This window comes from Rhea pennata, chromosome 5 (assembly GCF_028389875.1).
Source record: "Rhea pennata isolate bPtePen1 chromosome 5, bPtePen1.pri, whole genome shotgun sequence".
NCBI lineage: Eukaryota > Metazoa > Chordata > Aves > Rheiformes > Rheidae > Rhea > Rhea pennata.
In genome coordinates this window covers 60,459,551-60,476,917 of record NC_084667.1, presented here as the reverse complement: position 1 = coordinate 60,476,917, position 17,367 = coordinate 60,459,551, and the positions used below count along the sequence as shown (strand labels likewise).

The 17,367-nt window shown below is 48.8% G+C and overlaps 1 protein-coding gene across 4 annotated transcripts in view; it reads right to left on the bottom strand.

The window, feature by feature from the left end:
* The window catches only part of INF2 (inverted formin 2), a 44,110-nt gene extending 27,359 nt beyond the window's left edge, over nucleotides 1-16,751 (bottom strand). For all 4 annotated transcript variants that reach the window (XM_062577064.1, XM_062577065.1, XM_062577066.1 and 1 more), the window contains exon 1: nucleotides 16,671-16,751. The gene's annotated coding sequence lies outside the window, so the exon portion shown is untranslated. The remainder of the gene's footprint in view (nucleotides 1-16,670) is intronic.
* Between the last annotated feature and the right edge of the window lie 616 nt (nucleotides 16,752-17,367).

Below are 17,367 nucleotides of genomic sequence, written 5' to 3'. Positions count from 1 at the left end.
CGTGCCCGAGGTCTGGGCCACCCAGCAGAGGGGCTGCACAAGGAGCTGCTTTCTGCAAGCTCTCTTTCAGCCTGACTTATTTTCACACCCAGTAAATCACTCTATTATTTGCACCTGACTAAACCTTCCTTATCAAACTTGATAACATAGTGGGTTGGCTTCCCCCCCCCCCAGTTATGCAAATACTCGGTTGTATACAGTATCACTTACAGAAAGTCATAGAGATTGTAATAGCATTATTGCCTTTAAGTTCAGTCAATTTCTAAAAATTAAGCTAAATCGGTGCAACGGGAGACAGGAAATAACAACACGGCATCCTGTTTGCTAGCGTATTTGTTCTAAATTATCCCTTCCTCGCCACCTGCTCTGTGCAGATGTGAAGAGAAGAGAAACAAACCCAGGCAGGTACATCTCGGGACAGTAGTGGCTTGTGGTTTTGCACCAAGCTGAACAAATTTGATTGATTAAATATTCTCTCCCACAGAGAGTGTACTCTTTCACTGGGGAAGAAAAAAAAAAGATTGCGAATGTATCTGATGAGAGCAGTACTAAATAAATGGAAAGAAAATAAATATGGAGGACAGCATGATACAATTCTGCAGATGGTGTGATAAATCTGTTTACAAACACAGTTATGAGTGATACATTATGAATGCAGCATTTTTCTATATTTTCTGTGAAGCACAGCGCAGCAAATCCACCCTAATATATCCTTAAAGGGCCAGTAGTTTTCTGTTTTATCTCTGACCACAAGGGCGTATTAGCAGGTAAATGGTCTAATCGGAGTGAGACATATCAGAGATTAAAATGGCGCGCAACTATTTTGCTCTCTCAGAGTGGTAATTTAGCATTATGCTGGCTGAGAAAAAAGAAGTGCCCTGCATACACCTTGCCTCGGCATCCAGCTGGGCTTGCAGTGCCCATGGCCTGTCCCTGGCTAAGCTGCAGGGCTTTGGAGTACATGCCGCTACTGATTCCTACAGCTCCAGGACACATCCTGGTGGCCCGTCTGTATGACCTGCAGTGGGGACACTTGCAGGCCACAACATCCACTGCAATCAATGCAACCCTTGCCTGATAATGCTTTTTGTCCCTCAAGGATGGCTAAGACTGATGGAGACTGGTACCTAAAGAAGTATCAATGCAAAAATACTGTGGAGCAGCCCAGTTTAAAGAAGTTCCTTTGGGAAATGTAAGGTCATCAAAAATGCTTGTCCTCTTGCACCCATGCAACATTGTGGTCCATGCTACCAACTTTCTGGAGCATTTGTCCTGCAAAGCTGTGATGCTCCCTGCCTCCATCCAAGGCAGTTCTTTAAACCTTCTTTTTCCTTTCTCTCCAAACACAAGGTGCTTTGCTGCAGTTTTCTGTGCTCCACCAAGTAAAAGCTAGCTCCTACAGAGATGACATCCACGGGAGACAAACCAGGGCATGTCAGTACTTCCTCCAACCTGGGAAGTTGTGCAGACCAGGGCTGTACAGCATAGCATTCAGTCTAACTTATTGCATGCCTCAAGGATGGCATGGGTCACAGCAAGGACCTGGAAAGGGCACCTCTTACCAGCTAAGTATAACTGAGTGTAGGGGAAATGGAGGTGAGTTACAGGGCGCAGGTGTTCTGACCAGTGGGGGCAGGCCCTGAATCTTGAGGGACCATAGCCTCCCCCTTTCTGGGCTGCAGGATGGGGGAGCCCAGGGCACCAGCAGCTCCCTACAGCCCTTTGAGAGGCTTCACAAGTTGAGTGGACCCCAAGCTCACATGCTGCCTTCCTGGCTCCACGGTTCTCCGTTTCCCCCAAATGAGGCTGTCGCTGCACACTGCTGGCCCCATAGAACAGCTCTTTTTTGCTGCTCGGGCCCTCCCTCCCTTCTGTGCCTGTTTATGGTATTCAGGAGGCTCTTCTGCTTGGATGAGTGCTAATGATAGGTTTTGCTTCTGGGTAGCTCCAGTTTTCGCTCTGCCACAGGGAATACGCAGCGCCTTTGTATTTTGCAACATGTCAGACTACTCAGTCACTAAAAAGGAACAACATCCTGGCTTTGAGCAGTCCAAAACACTTCAAGAAGGCTGATGGGTTTGTTCTTCCTATCCTCTTGCTTTCATTTGTCCTACTGTGTTTTCCAGTGCAGCATCTGAACGGCACGCATGTATACAGATTAATGAAATCATCCTCCTGCACACTGAAAGAAGGGAGAGGATTTCAGAAACCAATCCGACCCCTTGGCGCGGGACCGCTGGTGCAGGTGGAATTGCTACGTGCAGGCCAAAGCATGGTTTGCCCAACAGACAACAGCCAAGCCAGCCGAGACCCAGGCCCCGCAGTCTAACCCCTGCCCCATCCTTCTTCTGCCACAAACAGTAATCTCGGCTGCCTTCAGATCTCGCTGTTCTTGACCCCCAGCTGTAAGAGAGGGGAGAACTGGCGACTTACTATTAAAAAGAAATTAAAAGGTCTTGGAACGAGTGCCAAATCTTGTTTGGCAATACTGAAGAAGCTGAAGAAGTCTCCCGCAGCCTGTGCTTCATCTCGGCTTTGCCCACCAAGAAGGCAAAAAAGCAGCCTGCGTCGGCTGCGTTCTTAAAGCAGAGGCAGCGCTCTAACGTTACAGGTAGCATTTGTCTTCTGCAGAGCAGGGAGCACGAACGCAGACTACGCCGCGGCCGCCCGCGCGGCGCTGTACCGGCCGTGCGCTGGCTCGTGATGGCACCAGGGCGCTGGCAACAGCTTCCTCTGCTAGTGAAAAGGACCTCAGTTCATAAAAAAGGAAAAGGAGCGTGGCCATACTTACACCATGCCATGGTATAAATGTACGTGCGTTATAGCGGTTTAGCTTATTCTTGTAAAAAGGAAGGAAGAGGAGCGTGTTGTACTGAGTCAGTCCCATCCACCGCTACTCAGTCGCCGTGTGCTGGCACGGCTTCTCTCGCCAGCGCAGGAGTCAACTACGCTGCCGCCTGCTGTTTTCTACAAGCGATAACTACGTCCATTCAAAACGCGCTGGTAACGCTGGGGTTGCAGCAGGATTACCTGACGACCCAGGTGAAACCAATCCCCATGCCTTCTTCCTCCCCAGTAAACATGCAAGTAAATAAAGTGGGCTGCTGCAGGAACTGGATACAGACCAAGCTAAAGGGAGACACTTATGGATGTTTATGTTAGGATCTTTGGTGACATCTAAAGCCCTTATTTATATTTAAAAGTCGTACCAGCTTAACTTTAAATGGGTTTGAAAAACACCCTTAGTTACAACAGTCACGCTGGCTGAGGACAGTCAATAACCAATTTACCTTACCCCAGTAAGCTAGGTTTAAATCGAATCGATGCTGCAGTCAGACCTGCACTTCGGAAACGGTGATCGTGGCCCAGGTGAAATGGCAGGAAGGGACGTGTGAATCTTCCCTCTCCACTTCAGTCCAAAGTCAGCCAAATTAAAGAGCTTCCCACGGTGGATACAACCCCATGGCAGTCCCCACAGGTAGCCTCAGGAGATACCACGGAGTTAAGCGTAGTGGGACTCTAGCCCGGACTCCCCTGAAATCCTTTGGGTGCAACGCGGCTCCGGAGCAACCCACCGCCCTGCCCCGCAGCGCGCAGGCACACGTGCCGGCGGAGGCGGCTCCCAGCTACCCGGCCGTAACTGCCTTATGCCCTTGGGCATTTCAGTGTGCAACTTTTTCAGTGCTGATCTGGTGGTGCCACAAAGAGCAGAAACGGTCCATCACCCAGCAACACGGGAAGAGCCCCGGTAACTTCCTAAGATTCCCGTAGTTCCTTCTCAGTGGGAAGCTGCCATGCAAACGCACACTACGAAAGCCAAAAAGCTGCTTTTATTGCACCTCCTCAGGCTGCCAGGAGGACAGAGAAACAGGGCAGAGGAAAGGACTCCTACCTCAGAGCTGAAGCCAAATCGCTCTCGCCTCTCCCGCACGGAAGGATCCGTTCAAAAGAGCGATGCAAACTTTCACTTCCCAGCCCAGCTCGTTTTCGCCCTCCGGGCCAAGCAAGCTTCAGTCCGTACTAACTCCCTGAACGTGTGTGTGTGCTATTTGCCCAGTGTAAGACAGCTCAACAGGATGCCGGTGTCTAATGCTACGTAAATAAGAGACTTCCAAGAGGTGCCAGCAAGCACCTTTTCCGTAGCCTCCAGGAAAGGCGTCCGCGTGTCCTTCATCACCCGCCTCGGGCACGGAGGTTGGAAGCACGGGGAAGGCTGCAGGCTTAGGCACCGCGTCCAGCGGTGACCTGCTCCGGCCACCGAGCCGGTAACGGGAAAGCAGCCCGGACTCGTGGTGACTCAGCTCAGGGAACTGATGTGGCAAAGAAAGGAAAAAAAATAGAGAAAAAGCAAGAAAAGAGGAAGAAGGGGGTAGGACGGAGAAGCGGGGCGGGGAGGGGAGGGCAGGCACCGGCGGCAGCTCCTCGCACCAGCCGTGCTGCTTTTGCTGGCTCCGGCGCTCCGTGGCACCGGGGCTTTCGGCCGAGAGCAGTTTCAAAAGCCAAAAGGGCCAGAACTGCTTAAGAGAAAGTCCACAGCTGGAAAACGCAGCCGGTCATCCTCTCGGGAGGCGTTAACCGAAAGCCAGTTGTTATTAAATGGGGAATATTTCAACACTGCGTTGCACTGACAGTGGCTGGACTCCCGGTGCCGCCTCTTTCTTACTCCACGAGGCCTTTAATCTGACTTGAACAGACCCAAAATTGGAGCCCTTGGCAACAATTTTCCTGCCTTCGTGGGGAAACTTGACACTTGCGCGCACACAAGCACAGCTCCACCGCCTCCAGCCCTGCTACCAACACATTCGTTTGCCCTTCAGTCCAAAACAGCTAGCTTTTAAGAGAAGATTTTCCCCACGCACTTTTAAACCAAGTTTTGCCTTAACCACTGAGCGTTCAGGGAAACAACTCCGCGCGAGTCTCCGGCCTGTTGCTGGAAGCCGTCTGAGTGTCTGCTTATACGATCCGAGATAAACGTTAATTCACGATGGATTTTACATCAGCAAATGGGTTTCACTCTGTTACGTGCGCTCCTGAAGCGTAATCCGCAAGTCCCAGGAATCAGATTAGCAACTAATTTTCTGAGAAGTAGAATGAGGCTCACAGCAGGCTGGGGGGGGGGGAGGCTAAGGAAAAGAAATCCTGCAAAGAAAGGACTGTTGATGTGGCAGATTCCAGTGCTCTCAATCACAGGAAGAGATTTAAAGGGCTATCAGCTCCCATCACGTTTCACTTGAACCCTGAATCTGTGAGAGATGCCAGAAACGTTTCTGTTCGTACAAAGGCTGCCTCTTCTGCTACATTAAAATAAAAAAGCCAGAAACAGAAAAATCAAGCTAAAAAGCTGAAATACAGCCCCAGGGCTGCAGCTTCCCCTTGCAGGCCCCCAGGCACGCGAACACAAGTGGCACCGGGCAGAGTCTGGGCTTGGAGCCTGCCTCCTGCTTGCAGCTCATGGGTGGGCTGCGCTGCTTCCAGGTGTTTCCAGCCCTGCCAGCGCAGCTGGGCCTGCTGGCAGGCTGCGCTCGGCGTCGCGTCACCGCGCGCGGTGCAGTGCCAGGCTGTGCCCCCGCGAGAGAACGCTGCTCTCAAGGCGGGTTCAGTGTGGGGACCTGCTGCATCCGGCTGCGCGAGCGCATCCTGCTCCTCCCCGCGGACCTCTGCTCCCAGCCACGTTCGGGAGATGCGACTCTCTCCAACCACGGTGAGGAGAGGCTGTTCACACACCTGAGGGTCCAAACCACCCTGCCCCTGGCTGTCCTTTGCACTGGGGTGGAAATGCAACTGCACTTCCTCCTACCAAAGATGTTCGCTTTGCATGGAATGACCGGAAAGAGCACGAGACTGTGGACATGTCTCTGACCGCTTGGGGCATAGCCTGGGAAACAAGGGGAGCCTGGGTTTCCTCTCCATGAGTGTGTGCCTCTTTCTTCGGAGGGAGGCTCGCAGCCCCACGGAGACAGACTGGATGGTAGTGGGGAAACCCAAAGACTTGTCTCCCAGGTGAGGGCTGAGTGCTGTCCTCGGGAGCAAAGGTTTGCACTGAAACACCTCAGAGTGCAATGAGGATCCTTTCATGGCTCCATCTCTCCACCAATGAGGTTCTACCAGAGACGTTGCTTTCAGGCTGCACCGAGAGGGCTAATTTCCCTCAGCAAATTAGCATCCATGTTACCCCAATTTTCTAGCACATGATTCTGTGGCTCTCTGAACAATAAGTACATTAAAATTAGATGGGTTAAACCAAGAACTGAGAGTTTAATCCCACTTAAAAAACAAGAAAACCCAAGAATCTCAACATCCAGCATTGCTCTGCCACCTCCAGAACACACCGCAATCACTTGCCTGAATACACAATGGGTCCATGAAATGCAGGAATACAATTAAATAGAAATAAATACGCCTAATTTGCCTTTAAGAATTAGATTATTCTTAATTATAGCAATCAGTACCCTCTTGCCGCTCTATGTTTACGTGACAAATCAGCTCCTGTGCCCATGGTTTTTCTTGTAAGTCGAGTCTCAAGGCTTTTAGACACGAGATGCCCAGCTCATTTCTGGTTGGCAGAGACAGATGCCAGCCAGTCTGCTGCGATGGCGGTGCTCTCTGCAGGTGATCCTGGCTGGAGCTTCTCATCCATGGTCAAATACGGGCACAGCCAGTGTTCGAGAGCGATGAAGTGAGTTTGGCAGTGTGAAGACATCCTAATGTAGGGAGAGAGTGCAACCTCCCTGCCACCCACGAGGAAGGGAAGGACTTTGTCCTTTGCAGCATTGCGCTGTCCTACGAGGAAGGCAGGAAACTCCAGAATAGCTGCTGGGGAAGCAGATGGGGTGTGACAGGGGTGACTCTTGCCAGGCATGATAGGGCTGAAGAACAAAGTGAAATCAGCAGGTTTGCTCCTTCCTGTGCAAGTGGAGACATTGGAGCAGCCTCAGAAAGTCACGGGAGCAAAACAGGGAGCTGCACAGCTGGCTACTCACCAGCTAAATTACTCTACTCCCCTTGCATATAGAGGAGGAGATTTTACCTATCTATGTTTTTGACAACCCTCCAGCCTACTTTTCACAGACCAGCTCTCTGGTTTCTTTTGTACTAAGTACATTCACTTTAGAGTCTGCTACAAAGAAAACAAAAAAAACCCCAAAACCAAACCAAAACAAAAAACAAAAAACAAACAAACAAACAACAACAAAAAAAAAAAAAAAAAAAAAAAACAAAAACAAAAACAAAGCCAAAACCCTCTGAAGTAGTCTTTATCTGATGGATACTACAGATAAAGAAAATAAAGGACTTTGCTAGTGCCACACATGCACACTTCCTGGAACTGTTTTTTATTTAGTGGGATAGATCTGCATTAAACATCTAACACACCAGCTTGACAGCTCTTTCTTTCGCTAGGAAATTGCTGCAACAAAAGCCACCCTGTTTTGGGGGAGGTGCTTCCAGCTGGGGAGAAAGTTCCCTTCACAGTGGGAAGCTGTGCTTTGTTTGCACACAGGATGACAACATTTTCTGCAAAAAATCTAAATTACATCAGCAGTCCCACCTGGAGCAAAGGGCACAGACCCATTCCTCGGTTTCTAAAACACAGGCGTGCTCACACTGGCTATCAGAGGCTAAGCAAAGAGGCTGACCGTTATTCAGTTCATTTTATTCTGCAAACATATATATTTATCTGAGCGAAGGCTGCAGGGAAACCACTTAGGTAGTGCCGAGATTAAGGCTGCCTGGACAACTCGAATGCCGTTCCGGTGCATGTAAGCAGAGGGATGCAGCCTCCACTTCACCCTGAGCAGTTTTCCACAGTAACCCTGTTGCATTCAGTGCACAGGTGCAGGAATATTCCTGTATTTGCACTGCTCTCTGCCTGCATCCCTGCCCTATTCACGGCCCTCACTGACCGCATGGAAGACAAAATTATCTGGTGACCAGATTTTCCAGGTGCTCTTCTCCACTGACTTGCAGATGAATTAACCAGCTTTCATGACACCTTCCACAAATGAGACGATGATATCAGGCCTGTCTAAAAGTTGCAAAAGTGAAGCTGAGAGAAGAAAAAGAGCGGCCACCACTCTGAGGTGCCTCAGATCCGATTTTTCGCGGGGCTTCACATCCTCCAGTGCACGTCGTGCTCAGATGTGGGCCCTGGTACCCAGGTACTGCTGCAGCGGTGTCCTGGCCCCAGCGAGCAGCCCAGCATCGCGCAGAGGCAGCGGCCGAGGCCACTACAGACCAATCTGGGGCCAGGCTCAACCGCCTGAGGTCGAAAACTGTCCGTTTTCTTCCTGCAAGCTGTTTTCTCTATCCCTGCAGCATACAACTGCATTTCTGCAGCAGGAACATGGCTGTGTAATCAGAAGTAAAAAGACAGACTCCACATTGCAGATGCATTTCCCCAGCACCGGGGTTTTCCTTCTCACTTGCAGCGCTCTCTTCTTGGAGACCTTTAGGTGGGCTCTCTTTGGCTCACGGAAAACGTGCCCAACTGGCATTTGTGGCAGCCCGGAAGATATCCATGTCAGCTCCTCACAGCTTCAATCTCGAATTCCCCATGCCATTGCCTGCTCCTGTTCCCCTTTGGGGGTCTCCCATTTTGGGGAAAACCTGTCTGGAGCACAAACCTTTTGAGCCCTGCCCCACGGGGAGATACTCAGACAGGTTGCTCAAAGTTTTTAGCGCTATTCCTTCTGCATGTGCGCAGACCCTCCATGCTCGCACAGGGATGCAGGTCTTCAGCAGGCATTGCTGCTCCCTAAAAACTGGTGTGAAGTAAGAGGTCTGCAGAGGGAAGGGCTGCACTTGCCACTAAGCCAAAGAGCTACTCAGATTCGTATCTGCATTTGAGGACACCTCTGCTGAAAACGGTTATGGAGACAGCAGAACACCCGACCGGCACTTATGGAAGCGGCATTTATTCCAGGATCAAGCAGGCTGCAGACGTGACTCCCTCCTACGAGATTTGCTTTTCCATTTCAGCAGCTGATGAATCACTGTGGCCGGTATCTTACCTAGCAAATGGCCCACAGCAAACATGCTGAATGTTTCTGCTCAGACAAGATTGATCATAGCCACAATCGCTAATGACGCAGGCAAAGGCGATGCTGGGCTGTTGGGCTATGCACACACTAAGGGGATCAGACCTTCCTCTCTGCCATTTGCTTTACTGGGAGCTTGTTTGCATATGGACATAATATTAAGAGCAACCAGAGGACGTGCTCAGTCGCTAATTCCAAAAGTTATGCATTTGAGCTGTTTAAAACAAATTCTTGCACAGAGCAGATGCCTGGCTTGGTGTTATTGCAAAACTAATCCACACCAAAATTCCTTTCAGATTATTTTCTCTATTGCTGAGTGAAACAGTCTGAAGACAATTTAGAGTTAGTTTTAAATGCAGTAATTCTAGCCCATTGACTAGCTTAACCCCTCACTTTGCTACAATACTCGTAGCAGTTGTTTTGACAGGACGTAAAACTGTCACTCCTGGAAATTCTCTTTGCAGTTTTAACCCACAGTCTTTTAATCAGAGTGATGGGGTTTTAAAATGGTCCAACCATCAGAAGGTTTATGATGAGATATTCTCACGCTGGAGGGAAAATGGCTTTGCTAAAAATAGTTTTAACTTACAAACAGGGTGTCTTACTAATAACACTTCAATCTCCCTTAGTACTTCTCATGCAGTAATTTAAATCAACAGGTAGCTGATACTATTCTTTTACCTTTGCAAAGAAATTGGTTGTTCAGTCATACCCTCAGCTGCTATAAATTTGCATGGCTCCAGTGAAGCCCAAAGAGCTGTGCTGCTTTACATCTGCTGAGCATGTTACTCTCACCGATCTTCAACAGAAAGATCACTGAACTCACCCAACATATAAATATACAATTAACATTAGGGTAACATTTTATAAGTGACTCATATCTACACTTATGGCTTGCTCCAACACTTGCTTGCGGGAGTTATCAGAACACAGGTCTGGGAATTGCAGGCTTGTAAAACAATTCACCTTTGTGATAGCCCTTCCCCTCTGGCTTTCTCATAGATAAGCAGAGGCCACATTTAGGGCTTGGTTACAGTTGTATATTCAATGCATCTGCAGTAATGGAAATAACAAAAACCAGAATTTGTCCCTAGGCCTCGAAAAGAAGCCTCAGGACTGGATAAATTCAAAATAACTCAGGAATATTGGACAGTTTGTTCTGAAATTTGGAACCACAGTCCATTAGTGCATAAACAAATGAATGGAGCCAAGCGGGCTGGAAAGCAGCCTTCAGAAGAAGAAACGGAGCAATTCAGTCAGGCTTTGTACACAAGCTACTGAGTGCTGCATCGTCATGATATAAAGCAAAAGGAAAAGAGTTACAACAAATATCAGGGAACAAAAATACTTGTCTCCCAGTTCACCTTCAAGGCAGGTTCAAGTTTGCAACCATTGTCATATAAGTCAAGACAAGTTAAGGAATGTTTCATGAATTGCAGAGCCCATTGCTGAAGTGCTGAAGTGCTGGGTAAATATTGCAACCCACATTATTTTTTTCTCCCTGCAAACTTTTTTGCTCCAGCCAGAAGTATATTTATTTTATGGCATTGCACATGCAGCTGAAAGTAAGCGGACCAACTCTAAAGGACGTTTTTTAAAGGACTTTTTTTAAAGGACTTCTTCTTCTTTTTTTTTTTTTAATAGCAGAAGCAATTAATCTGCTTCAGGGAATGAATCAGCCATTTCTGAGATAGAAATGCACAAAGGAGGAAATTGTGGAAGTTTCCTGAGGCGGGAGGGAGGATTACTCATGCCAACAACCCGCTGGGAGGCAGCGGCCTGCAGTTTGCAGCTGTGTCCAGCAAAGGGGGCAAAACCTCGGTGTCGGACCCAGCAACCGGGGCAGGGGCCTCCAGTACACCCCAAGGCTGGGATGAGCTCTGCGCTGGCCAGCAACGCTGTAAGGTGGCCACAACAGGCAGGCCACCTCGCCGGGAAGCACTAAATGAGCTTCAGCAAAGTGAGGGTGTGACAGTTCATATCAGTAAAGATATGAGCTGAGAGACAAAATATAAGAAGTTGAGCCTGAGGTTGAACATGTAATGGTCTTATGAGAAATACCTTGCTGGAAATCTCTTGGTGGAAAGAGATCTGACTTGCCATAGCTTGGTTTCCTGTTGGACTGTGGGGGGGGGGGGAACCACTATTCACAAAAAATGGTCACCTTATACTATAGAAGCTCATATTTCCACCTGGGGCTGGGCTCTGTCACAAATTATACTAGAGTTTAACTCTTCTTTTTTTGGGGAAGGCTGTGAAATGACTTAACAGAAAAGCATGCCAGGCAGGATGGATGAGAAGCAGCCAGTTTCCAGACAGGGGAAACCAGCACAACATAAGAAGCACAGAGATAGCTGCCTTATTAGAAATAATGCCATTTAACTGTCAGACAAGGGAGCGTAACAAAGTTATTTCCCAGCTCCATCAAGGCAAACAGACCTGCTAACTGAAGTTAAAAAAAAAGAAAGAAAGAACTCCCCCCCCCACCTTCATTCATTGCATTGGGCAGCAGCGAGGGATGCTGCCCTGCCTCCTCGCTGCTCCCGGTGGGAAGAGGCACCTTGTGAGGGGCCCTGCTGCTCTGGGAACACGGGGACCGTAACCTCCTCGGTCCTAACGCATGCTGCCGAAGGCTGGAGGAGAGGCTTTTCTCCCCCCGCTTCATGTGACCTATGCAAGGGCAGAACCGTAATATTTTCCATTTTAAATTACAAATAAATTCAGAGTTTTTATGACTGCAGGGTGCCTGCTTTCCCACACTTTCCTGGAGTGATCTCACTTCACTCCAAATTCCTCTGCTGTCCTTGCTGGTTAAAACATGCCTCAGCTCTCCCAGCTTGAAACACGGAGACAAATGAAGTCCCGAGATGGCTGGAAGCACTGAACCTCTAGCCTGTTGTGCCTGCTGCCATCAGCAGTGTCCTGCTCCGACTTCAGCATTAGGCCGCAGCTCAGGAAGAGCAGAGCAACAGCAGGCTCTGCAAGGCGGATTTTGGGAGAAGTAGGTACTTCTGCAGGTTGAACCTGCAGCTATTCTGTGACCAGCCGCTCAACCTATTGACTGGAATTTCCCGCACGTTCCTTTCAGGGCTGTCCTGCTGGCACAAAGAACTGGCCGAGGACACTTGAACGAAATACTCTAATGGAGCTGCACAGCAAAGAGCAAATTCTTCTTCTGCCCTGAAGCGTTCCTCCAAATCAATACCATATACATTTTAGCCAAAACAAAATAATAGTCATGATAAAAAAACAAATGGGAAGTCAATGCAACATAGCACCACCTGGTGACATCTACTATAACCATAGCAAGCTGAACACTGCACAGGCCCTACCAGTTCTAAAATTTGGCAGCTCTTCATCTGCCTTTATTTATTTATTTAATGGACAGTACTGGAATAATGTCCCTTCCAGAGGGGAAGTAGGGTAGTGAAAACATTTTGCAATGGATTGAGTGACTCCAGTCCTGGGACAGGTTTTCATCCACTGTGTCCTGGTTCTCCTTTTGGCTTTGGAGGTCTCCTTTATTAGCTCAGTAGGTTTCCCAGGGTGCCTTGAAGTATACCATGAAATGCTACAGTGGCTTTTGCAAACGCTATTGCTAGCTTAAGATTTTCACTGACCTGTGGCTTCAGCATTTTCCACTTTAAAACGTCAGCTCAGTTATCAAATTGCTAGAAACAGCTGAATCTGGGCACAATACCGATTAGTTACATCAAATAGAAAAATCTTTGTCCTACTAAACACAGACCCTTTCTCTGAGCTTTTTGTAGATATGAAAGGCTATATTGACAAAATTGCAACAAATGTTTACCTGCCACCTTAGACAACCAATTATTTTTAACTGCAAAGCTCTTGTACATCATATGCTATGACTCAGGGGCTCAAGAATTCCACACACCTTCTTCCTATTTGTATCTACATTCAATCTCATAAAGTTGGCTCCTTGTCTACCACTGATGACATCTGGTAGCAATTATAAGGCTTGTCTGCTGCTCACTATAGTTATTTTTTCCTAGGAAAAAAGAACCAGGCAATACATGGCCTTGACCAGAATCCTTAGCTGTATTGAGAGATCACACAAATATAGCAACCTTTTTTTTTTTTTTTTTTTTTTTGGGGGGGGGGGGGAGGGGAATATTCCCTTGTTGTTCTTCATTTATATTCCTACAGCACACCTCCAAATCTGGAACAACTGGAACTCTGTGACAAAAGCCATGCCTACACTGATACTAGCACCACTAGCAAGACGCCACCATCTATTAAAAGGGCAAAGCCAAGGTTCAAGAACTGATGTAACTTTTTTATTTTTCTTAATTTAATCTCAGCATCTTGGTTGGATACTTACAGCATGGAACCTGAGAGCTTTCTGTATAATTAAATACACAATTGTTTTTCTGTTCTGTTGCAGTACTTTGCTCTTTCAACACTTTTTCTAGCAACTTGGAGATGAAGGCAGCCTCAGCAGCACAGCACTTAACAAACATCCATATGATAAACTGTTACACATGCAATGCTGAGAAACACTGAAATACTTTTGAGTTTGGTGGATAATACCAAAAAGATTATAATAGTCTCAATCAGAGTCTATTCAGCCTAGTCATTCCAGCCCCATTGCTCTGAGCGTTATCAGGAGGCCCTTCCTCTCGCATTGATATTGAGGGAGTATCAGACTGCAAGGCTACAGCTAGCATCTGCAAAATATTTAGCTTATTTTCACCTTGTCAGATAAAAAGCAATGTACAATTTTAATAAATGGAACAGAGGATAACTTCTTGTGATGGTTTGTTTGCATGTACCAATTTGCAGTATTTTGTACCAGGCAGAGGTGGATTTGTTTAGTGCTGCTGCGCGATCCTGTGAATTGACTCTGTTGATTTAGTGGGTGGTACTTACTCTGAGTCATTACTGAAAGACCTTATTGCAAGTGTTAAGAACAAGGATACTAAGCTGGGAGTTAAATCTGAGAGCAGATATTAGCATCAAATTTGTCTGAAGTTCCCCTGACTGTTTAGGGTCTATGAACACTGTTCACTGCGCAATCTGTTCCAGTGTGCTGCCCTCCACTGCTGAATTACTCCCTTCTTCTTCTCATGGCTGGTTATGGTAGAATGCTGAGATTAAAAATCCCTTGTCAATAGGATAATTGTTGCAAAAAAAATAATTGAAGAAATTGAAGTAAATGGGGGGGGAAATAGGGGCAAAATGTAACATAGTTTGCTTGGATAAGAACAATTTTCTACCCCAATCACTCTGGGAAAAATAGTAGGCATGTCTGGCACACAAGAAAGGGGGGAGAGTTCAGCTTTATGCATTCCACTAAAGCATCACAGACGTAGCCACTTGATACGTAACTCACAAAAAAACGGGGAGTTAAGCTACAGAAGATGAAAATTTACAATGAACTGGATACCAATCTAAAAAGTCCCATGGAATGGGTAAGTCTGAGTTTGGCCACTACCAGAAGTCAGTGAGACCTCATCCTACTTCTCTCTACATCACACTTTCACGGAAAGAAGTGCGCTAGTAGGAAAGAGTTGGGAGAAGATCTCATCAATGCAGAGCATGAGGATATGCTATAAAAATGGGATTAATATGAGGGGTGGAGTAAGATCAGCTGTGATAGCACAAAGTGAACCTCCAACACTCAGGGGCGAACAACCGGAGCTCTGGGGATGCTGTGAGTGCGTCAGCGCTGAGCTTTGCAGAGGAGAGAGGAAAAGTCCAGTTTCCTGCTCTGATCACAGGACGGCAGGAGCCTGCAAGGGAGGTAAGCTGCAACGCCAGCCAGGTGAGGTATTCATTTCTAGATGAGGTGTCAGAGCATGAGTGTCTCTGTCCAAGGCACTGGGCAGACCTCCAACGCTTGCAGCTCTGCTCGTTCACGAGGAATGTGGAGCGCAGCAAGCACAGAGCAGCACTGCCAGGGGATCAGCTGGAGTCGGCATCTACTCGACAAAAGCAGGCTACAAGTTTTGGCTTGCTTGGCACTGCACAGTGCAGAGAACATAACTACTATTTCTATACATATAAAAGCTAAAACCACCAGACTGGGAGAACTAACAGTCGTTCGGTAAGTATAAAGTGAGAGAAAGCTGAATATTGGTACAAATTTTATAACTATCAGTTCAGTGAGGCTCTGAAACTTCCTCTTTGCAGAAGACTAGGAACAAATGAATTACAGTAATATCATACAGTGCCTGGATTTGCTGGCTTGCGACGTCTCTTCCTGTCCCACATTCATATGATCTTTTACAACACAATCTTGTGCACTGCTTTTGATTTTGAAGCAAAATTATTGGACAACAGCCTAGAATGGCATTATTGACTTATAACGAGACCAAAAAAGAATTGCATATGCTCAAAGCTTCCTGCACCTCTCCCTCCTTTCTTCCTCCCCCAAGTTTCGGCAGCTGCCTCCTTTATGTAGAGGAAAAATAAGCTTAAGTAGATCAAAAAGAAATGAGATTACTGGCCAGACAGTTCAAATTGTGAGCAAGTTCAGTAGACCAATTTCAGCTCAACTGCAACTCTGCTGACTCCAACTTTTCTTTTTAACCAACTTAGGCCAGAAGTTTCTGTGCAGAGTACCAGGGACTCAGATGTGTTTCACAGCCATTTATTCAGAGAAGTTCCTCGGTCTGAGGAATCTGAGGAAAAAGAGATACAGTTCACAGCGATGATCTGATACTAGGAAGGAGTACCACAAACACCATTTTGTGGTGTTTCTGCCAAGATCAGTGTATCTGAGCACTCCTCCATCTCCCCCAAGCTCTAGAACTTGGCTCATGTTGCCGATGTTGCAAGATGCCACTTCAGCATTGCAGAGCTATTGAGTAAAAGGGAGATGAGGAGCCACAGAAGTATGGAAGAAAATCTGGGGAGGATTTTGCAGACCTTGACTGAAAGCCACCGGACAAGATAATCTTTCAAAATAAAAGTCTGAAATTGGCCCAGCCCCGGGACCAGACACAGCTGCTGCAGGCTATATGCTAGTAGCCATGCTCTCACACCCAGTCACGAAAGGACCACGTCCTGCCTACACATCACGTCATCACCCCTGTACACCACATCTCACCTGTTCTTTGTATCATTGCACCTGCACTCCAGTCCATGTCCCATCTATAGATTATATTGTCGCACCTCCAGTCTGAATGACGTCCCACCTCTACAGTATACTGTCACACCTCCAAAATGGATCATATACCACCTACACAGAGTATTGTCATACCTCCAGTCTGGACCATGTTCCACCTATACAATATATTGTCACACCTCTAATCTGAACCACATTCCACCTATACAGCATACGGTCACACCTGCAATCCAGACCATGTACACCCTATACAACATATTGTCACTCCTGCCATCTGGACCACGTCCCACCTATACACAGTATATTGCCACTCCTGCAAGCCAGACCACATCCCACCTGTACATCGTACCGCTGCACCCGCAATCCAGACCACGTCCCACCGCTACGTGGTATCGCCGCACCGCGACCCAGCCCGCCGCCCTGACATAGCGCGGAAAGCTGTTCAGCGGCGCACTGGACTCCAGCGGTGGCACTTCCCCGACGGCCCCGGCCGCACCGGGAGGCCGCAGCGGTCCCCGGCCCCCCGGCCGCCCCCTCCTTACCCAGGCTGCCTTCCTGCGGGGGCAGCGGCCGCCGCGGGCACCTCGGACCCTCCCGCAGCCGCCGCCGCCGCCGCCGCCGCCGCCGCCGCCGCCGCGCTCGCCGGGCTCTGCCCGCCCGCCGGAGCCGCCCGGTTCCGGGGCGGAGCAGGGCGGTGGCGGCGGCGGGGCCGGGGCCGGGGCCGGGGCGGTGCGGAGCGGTGCGGGGCGGTGCGGGGCGCTGCCCTGCCCCGCCGCTGAAGTTTGGCCCCGCGGCGCCGCCGATGCCGCCCCTGCGCGGGTCCCGCGGAAGGGACGGGCGACCCCGGCGCAGCGCGGCCTGGCTGCCCCTTCCACTGCCACGCGGCTCCGTGGGCTCACTGCGGTCACACACTCTCCCCTGCCAGAGGCGTGGCGCGGCCGCCGTTCGGCTGCTCCAGGGCAGCTACACGGCCGCTTGAGCGCGGCGTGAGCATCCTCGCTCTGAGCCCTGGGCTGCCGCGCCGGCTGGCTCACTCCACTGTCCGGGCAACAGGGCTTGAATCCCCAAACCCGCCTCCTGGGGCCAGGAGGTGCCTGGGGAAATCACAAAACCTGGGAACAGACTGCTCCAGAGATCAGAGATCCAATGCAGTCAGACCTAGTCTGGGGACCCTACGCCCGGGTCTGCTGTTTGCCAGCAACTAAAGTGTTTCAGTTTCTACATGTGCCAAAAGGAGAG